Below are 8,883 nucleotides of genomic sequence, written 5' to 3'. Positions count from 1 at the left end.
ATGACAAAGTTTGCAGTTTCCATTAAGTGTGTCTAGCTGCAACATCAGCCCTCTCAATTGTCCCTGTTGTGGTAGTTGTGGACTGTGTGGATGTGTGTTCTGAATCCTCAATGAGGTCTAGAGAGAAAAGCAGGACCTCGGAGTGTCTGTGTGATCAAAACAGAAAGTACGTCCCCTGCAGAAGTGAAAGGCGATAACACCTTGTGTTATTTTCTTTAATTATACAATCTGAATATAATTAATTACAGCTGTAATTACAGCCATCTTTATAACCGTTTGAACCTTAACACTGAGAGGGATCTGAAGTGTCTAAGAGAGACCACTACAAGTCTAAATACAGTGTCTCACTAAAGGGTCTAAATATCCACTCCAACAGCATGTTTTATCAGTTATGCAATTCACTTTTTAGGTTTCCAAAGTGTTTATACACAATAAAACAGCCTATAAGGCAAATTGTCGCTTTCTTATGTCAGAAGAAAGAAAGAAAGAAAGAAAGAAAGAAAGAAAGAAAGAAAGAAAGAAAGAAAGAAAGAAAGAAAGAAAGTAAGAAAGAAAGGTCACTTTAATTTAATCAAGGATTTAGTTCATGTCTTAATGCAAGTTACCAGAAAACATTTTGAGTTTATTATTAGTAGTAGTACAGTAGTAGTATTACTAGTATTAATATTAGTATTAGTATTCCTTGTGGTGCAACAGAACAGTCAGACTTCAAATAAAAGTTAATGATAATATGATATACTTAAAAAAAGTTTACACTTCATTTGATAGTGCCCCTGTTACAATGTAATTAGACATTTAGGTACTGAATAATAATATTTAACTACATGTACGTATTATATGGTTAGGATGAGGATTTGGTATAGGGTTAGTATTCGCAATTTATTTTTTATTATTATTATAAGTAAATGTAACGTAACAATGGTACCGCAAAATAATGTGTTACCTTAAAATACTAAAAAAATAAAGTAAATAAATACCATATATATTTTCTCTCATTATTTAATTTTTTAAATAATGTATTAACTATTTATTGAGTCCTGGTTAAGCATTTACAATTACACATTTTGTGAATTAGGTACTTTATATTGGAACTCATTAACAAGTCATTGAGAGAAAACCTTTGAGATCATAACATGTTTTGCTGCAGCTATAACTGATATAACGCACAGCAGCCACAGGGCTAGTAAAACACATATCTGATGGCCCATTTGCTTTTTCCTTAAACTCTGACTGTTACTTCATCACAGCTCAAGCATTTATTTGACTGGTTAACATGGGCTGGATTACTGTACATTAGCTGCTACATGAGCATGGTTTTATTTGTCATTACACAGACCCCTTCTTACCCAAACCAACCTTCTTATCCAGCACTTTTAGTACAGACAGTTCCCTTGGGCACAATGGACTGGATCACTCCCAGATTATTTCCTACTAAGGCTCCACCACATCAGTCAATTTCATTAAGCCTCTTTCATGTACAATATAACACATTCTAAAACACTCAGATGCCAGCAGATGCCGAGGAAGTAATGAACAAGAATGCAAACAATGTGTTTTAATTAATATAAATAATATATTAATATAAATCCCATTGCCTCATTTTATTTTATTTTATTTTTAGTGCGTCTGCAGCGTGGTGCTTGGGCAAATACTTTTTTTTTTGACAGTCAACATTAAATATATTTAACATCAAATTAATCTTATTAAAAAATTGGTAGTCCTATAGATTTAATGGGGATAATAATACAAAAATTATATATATAAATCAAATTGATAATTTTGTGATTTGTACAGATTATAAATTAATCAAAATGCACTGGGAAATGTATTGCTTTGTTTAATTTTATTGATTTAAATGTATTTAAAAAAGCCAGATTTAGATCAAATTAATCATAAAACACCAGTAAATACACACAGTACTTGATGCAAAAGTTAAATAATATAAAAACCCTTAAATAGATCAGACTCAAGGACTTTAGTTTATCTTTTTTTTCTTTTTTTTTTTTTTTTTGCTTTATGTAGAATAAAACGTCTCGGGTTAATTTTGTAACCCATGTTCCCTGAGAGGGGAACGAGACGCTGCGTAGCTTTGACGCATTGGGAACACCCTCTGGGTGTGCCGATTATCTGAAGCCCTTATAGAATCACGGCAATTCATTCATTTGCTGATGGTGCAGATGCCGTCCCAGACGTTCTTACGTCACCATCCGTATACTCGTGAACACGCCATCTGCTCCTCAGATTTCTCCGCCGAAAAAGGCCACTTGTCGGCAGCGTGAGGAGCTTGGCAGCGGACGCAGCGTCTCGTTCCCTAATCAGAAAACATGGGTTACGCAAGTAACCCGAGAAGTTCTCTTTCATAGGTTCACTCGATGCTGCATAGCTTTGACGCATTTGGAACGATATACCAAACACGCCAAGCTAAAGCTCATACTTATCTGGCCCGAAGATGAACCAGATAGCATCCACGGCTGGTTCAAATGGACAAGAACCGGGAACCAGGAGCCATGTCAAGATTCTGATAAAAGTGAGCGGAGAGGAACGTGCTGCCGCGATACAAAGATCCTCTAGGGGGACAACTCTAAAGGGAACTTGAGAGGAAACCACACTCCCAGTAGAGTGTGCCCAAACGCTGAGAGGTGAAGACCACGCATCTCATAAGCCAGCGAAATTACTTCCCTCACCCCGTGACGAATTCTGTGCTTCGATGCGGCAAGCCACAGCGGTCAGCATCAAAGCTAAAATGGGCGGGGCCTGTGTCCCGAAGACCAACTTCTGAGAAGTGAGTCTTGACCCCCAAGAAGAGGGGAGATCAGAGGACTCGAGGCTATGGAATAGTATTCCTGAACTACCACATAGCATAGCCCTCTGGCTGGAGGCCTCAGCCACTGGAGGAAACATGTATCAAGGGGGTGTCTGCCCACTGACTGGCCATCAAGAGGGGCGCAGTAGGTCAATAATGCCGCTACGTAGACCTTCAGGGTGGAGTGGGTTAACCCTGCGGAGGAACAGGCCTGCAAGAACTCCAGAACTGTATCAATTGGGCAATTGACTGGGTCGAGCTGGTGACTCCAAGTAAGCGAGCTGAACTCAAAACACGCAGATAGGAAGTGAATCGCAGTGCTCACAGTCACCGCCCTCAAACTCAAGAGCAGCATGCTCTTACCCCAAACACTCAAAACAAACTCATGCGAGTCATCCTTAGAGATGAGCTGTAAAGGAGGCAGGCATCTTGACAAGCTTTAACTTTCATTTTCACTTTCATACTGCTTTCAGCGTGACACACACAAACACACACACACACACACACACACAATGTGGTCTCTGAAGACAAAGAAACCTGAAGATGTGTACGTCTCATGTCTATTTATTACCTGCAGGTGCACATAATCAATGACGTCACTCACCGAGTTTATTTAAGCCAATTCTTGCCTTGTTTGACACACGTGCTTCACAACCGGTCGAACAAAGAAGGTCCCCCTTAATGTTATTGAAACGCAGCATGGAGAGTAGCTTTTGATAGGGAACAGCCTTTTCTAAGCAACCTACGTATATGACTGAAAATGTTACCTTACGTGACTGTACATAATTTTGTAAAATTTATCAAATCTATAATATTTCTTTATAAAAGTAGTGAACCTTGAAGAGACTTTCTACATGGATCTCAAAAAGCATTTCTGCTCTATATGTTATTGACAACTAGGGAATGAAGACTATAGCATGAGCTCTCCATGTGATCTGCTGCCACAACTAGAGCCTGAACTGCTATTGATCCAAGTACCAATCATTAGCATTGATCGCACGATTCATGAAGACAGCATGTCAGACTCCAACTCATGGTAAAAATGCTATGGATCAATCTCAATGGCTGTGTTAAACGAAGAAGTGTTAAGTTAAATACACCAATGTGAGGTGAACATTCAGGGAGTAAGATTAAAAGCACATGACAAGTGTTTTAATGAGCATCTTCTGTCAGAGGGTTTTCAAAGGGTGATATTAGTTCTTGTTGAAGTTTATGATCAAAACAATAACAAATATAAGCCAATAGCTCAGGAGAAAAAAAAAAAAAAACACTTCTGTCACTGACAGATATTTACACTTTATTTAAGCATAAATTCATTCTTCATTTTGTCTAATTTCTCAGAAACCAAGACTTTATATGTACAATTTACATCTCATGAAACAGTATCTTGAAGAATATTTAGATATTAGATATCTGTATTGAAAATATTTTTTTTTTTTATTATTTTTATTTTGTATCAGTGCATGCAACATTTAATGCCATGACCTTTATGAATTTAAAACAAGCTGCTCTAATTTAAGACCTTAATTTGTGGAAGGGTGAATAAGAATTTTAAGACAATTTGAAGACCTGCAGAAACCCTTAACAAAGCTTTAATATAAAGACAAATAAATAACTGTATAACGCCTGTTGTCATGCTCTCTAAAGCATCACCACTAAACACACCAAACTGTAATAAAATGTATTAAAATATCTCTGCATTCTGCATTTAAATCTGTCGGAATCATTTTTGAAGTCATTGAAATGCAAGATTTCAATTTGCAGTGTCATTCAATCAAGTCACAACATTCAATGATATGCCAAGGCTTGACAGATTACTGAATAGAAGAGAGATTATGCGAAAAATATCACAGAAACACTGATCACATAAAAAATGACAACTTTTATACAATTAACACATTTCATTTCAATGTCATCTGCTGATATGAATTAGATTTTTCACACAAATTGTGTTCAGTGGCTTCAGATTCTGTTGTAATGAATTCATGTTGTGGCCATTCCCCCGTTCTCTAATTCTAGAAACTGCTGTGGAAATGGCACACTTTGATTTGGCCATGACTTCAAAGATCCAGCTGTCAATAACAATGCACCTGTTCTAGCCACAGGACATCAGGGTCCAGGAAGTACGCCAACTCGGTCTGATCTGTTTAAGTCATTTGTGCCTCGGTGCAAAATTGACTGATTTATGTATTTAGTGTGAGGCTCCATTTCATTGCCAAGCAGGATATTTTTAGATGTTGCAACTTTTCAGGTTCGTAAACATGAATTACGCCAAAGAAGATCAGAGAAAGTGCTTTAAGAAATTGTGCCTTTGGGGTAGAAAGAATCTTTGAACCTGCAGACATCAGTGTAAGGATGGCAAATCTAGAGCTCTATGATCTTCATTCCCACATACAACCCTCATTTTGATGGTGTAGCGCGTCCATAATGGCGTAAGCCCTAAATAGCTACAATTGACTTATATCTTACATCTAACTCTTAAATGCTGAAAATCTGTGTGTATATAAATTAAATATATAAATAAAGGTGAAATAAAAATAAAAGGTCAATGTATATATATGGAAAAGTCCAAAAAGACAAAAAAAAGACATTAACATATTTGTCCAAAAAGTCAGAATAGGCACTTTAACACACAATACTTGTTAAATCAAAGTAAAAATTACTATGTGAGGTATAAAATAATTTGTTGATGTTTTTGAAAGAAGTCTGTTATGCTCACTAAGGCTGCTTAGAAAATGTGAATGTGAATTATGATTGTTTTGGTGCAGGTAACCTCGACTCGCACTACAGTAGACCTCAGGGTGCTGCTATTTGAATAATCCATGAGAAACAAGCCTCACTCACAACATCTGACCCGCGCCAGTAGTCTCTTAACCACGCTCCATATGCTGTTTTAGCAAACCGCCTACAAGCTCAGTGAGGATATACCCAAGACAGCACTTGATTAGATTTGCTGTCGACAGGGGCATACATCTTCCACCGCCACTGCTTGAGCAAGGACCACTCTTCTAAGGGCATGAGGAAATTGAATCGGTCGAGGAGTACATATCATCCCGTGTAGTTATTGACAGTAGAATGTGCTCTGAAATGGAGGCGCGGGGAGGATCATGAGAGATGTAATGAATATGTGCTGTGAAGAACGCCAGAGAAGAGAAAAGATGGCAGGACCTGATATGCCTAAAAGCACATTTAACTGCGACGAGTGCCACTTTTAATGAAAAGTAAAGCTCTTTGAGCAAACCATTAGGGACGGATGCTTTGGTACAATATTTATAAGGGAGCTGGAGACCCTATAAGTGAGTATATTTTGACAATAAACCGCTATGATATACATTTGTAAATAATATTGCTTAAAAGGTTAGTTCACCCAAAAATGAAAATTATGTCATTAATTACTCACCCTCATGTCATTCCAAACCCATAAGACCTTCATTCATCTTCAAAACACTTGCGCAAAGAAAACAATAATATTTATTCAACAATTATTCTCCCTGCCGTTACCGTCTTCTGCCATTTTGGAGAGTACCAGAGAATGTAATCAATTTAATGAGCGTTGTTTACGATCAGCATGCGCGTGCTTTCTCTGAACGTAATCAGCATTGTTTACGTTCAGTAGACAGCAGTGTTGGGGGTAATGCATTACAAGTAACACGGGTTACATAATCGGATTACTTTTTTAAGTAAAAATTAAAGTAACACATTACTTTTAAATTTACAAGGAAATATCTGAGTAACTTTTTCAAATAAGTAACGGTAGTTACTTTGTTTTCCCATGTATTGACTGACAGGTCTGGTGTTGCCGTGCTGAGAGAAATCGGGAGTAAGTGCAGAGGCGTTGTGTGTGAACATGATGGTTACTGTAGTTAAAATGTCAACATCCATTTACTCATCTCACTTGCACAAAATCAGATTCAGTATTCCTCAAAATGAATAAAAACAATGAAATACAAACTCAGAATTAGATGCAAACCCGCAACACAAAAATGCTTAGTTTTTAATCCTATTTTATTGATCAATGCCTTTGCAGCTGACCTTCGATAATCCAATTCAACCATACAAATAAGCAAAAATGACTTTAGATAAACATAACTTTTGGGTTTATTTTTTTTATTGCTGAAGAACTTTCTACTGTAAAGACGTGCATTTACATTTCCTTCAGCCTGAGGTTTATTCATTTCACTTGTTTAACTTGTGTAAAAGTGCTCTTACATTTGCCAGAAAAAACACTTTTTATATTAAAAACAAATAAGCAAGCCCTGCCCAGATTTAAAAAGTAATGCAAAAGTAATGTAACACATTACTTTCCATAAAAGGTAACTAAGTAACATCATTAGTTACTTTTTTAGGGAGTAATGCAATATTGTAATGCGTTACTTTTAAAAGTAACTTTCCCCAAACACTGTTAGACAATGTGCACATGCTGAACGTAAACAACGCACAGGGAGAAGAAATGTTGAAGAAATTATGTTAGTATTTTTGTCTTTGCGCACAAAAAAATACTCTTGTGGCTTCGTAAAATTACGGTTGAACCACTGATGTCACATGGACTATTTTACCAATGCCCTTGCTATGTTTCTGGACCTGGGAACATTGCAGTTGCATTGCTGTCTACGGAGGGTCAGAGAGCTCTCAGATTTCATCAAAAAATATCTTAATTTGTGTTCTGAAGATGAACGAAGGTCTTACAGGTTTGGAAAGGCATGAGGGTGAGTAATTAATGATAGAATTTTCATTTTTGGGTGCACTAACCCTTTAATTCTTAAATTATGCATATTGCTGTACAAGCCAATGCTATGCATGCTCATAAATGTTAATGTAGACAAATCTGGCAACATAATATATGATGCAGTCCTCGTAAATAAGTACTCGCAAGTAAATATAAATAATGTATACTGTAAATAGCAACAAGGATTATTTTATATCATGCATACACTCTGCTGTGATTTAATTTGTAACTAAACATAATCATATTGCACAAGATTCAGAACAATGAATAACTGACGTTGAATGGGCCAGAATTCTAACACTCGGTCTTTAAATGGACACATGTGAGAGACAGCGAACAAAGTGGGATTGGGGTTGCACACCATGCAATAACAGGCTATTTTATCAACAATTTACAGACGAACCCTCCACTGTACTGCATGCTGTGATCCTTGCCAGGATGCCACCAAAAACTATATACCTGTTGGCTACAGTAGAATAACATAGTCCATCATATAAACATGTTAGTAACTCTATCTCAAATTAAAATGAAAATATACAGGGGGGAAAGACCAAGGTATAACAGTACAAAATGTCATGCCTTGGGAAAAAAAAATCTAGAAAATAGCTACACACGTCTACAAATCAAAATTGTAGACCTAAAGAAACAGATACAATACTATTTTTTTTTTCCTAGTTTCTGATGTAATAATAATAATATATTGAAGGCAGACCAGGAAATATGGAAAAATAATCATCGACATATCAAATGTACCATCTACCATCAAATCAATCAGATTTGACTACACCTTAAAACATTAAAAACATTATCTGGAGGCTTTCTACCCTTCTTCATGTTTCAAGGTACAAATATTTGAATAATTTCATCTGTATTACTTGTTTCATTGTTTCGTCTTGCATTTCTCATCACTCTTGTGTTTCTGTGAGCCTGGAGTTCCATACCTTCCTACCTTGACAGGAGAGATTTGTAGAAATATGCTAGGAAATGCGTGAGGGAATTTGACATCTAAGGGAATATGTATCTGTGATAGACTTCATGATTCATCAAAGACATGTTTATTTGACAGAATGGAAAGTTTTGACAAAAATAGGTTCCACTCCATTACACCCTACAAGCAGAGGTGATACTTGTCCTTCTCAACGACAACCGATCTCTGTATTTATACCGGTTTGAAAGCTAAATACGGTACATTTCAGCAGGTAGTGTGTTGTTCTGTAAATCAGATGAGAATGGACGTAGTATTTCCAGAGCTACAAGTGTTTAGTAGTAATTCAGTGACATTTTAACAGTGTTGTTTTGTTATTTTCCCATATGCTGCAAAGCGAAAATTATGCAATTTTACAGATTAACAGCC

The sequence above is a fragment of the Barbus barbus genome, assembly GCF_936440315.1.
Source record: "Barbus barbus genome assembly, chromosome: 7".
Taxonomy (NCBI): domain Eukaryota; kingdom Metazoa; phylum Chordata; class Actinopteri; order Cypriniformes; family Cyprinidae; genus Barbus; species Barbus barbus.
This window is presented reverse-complemented; position numbering follows the sequence as displayed.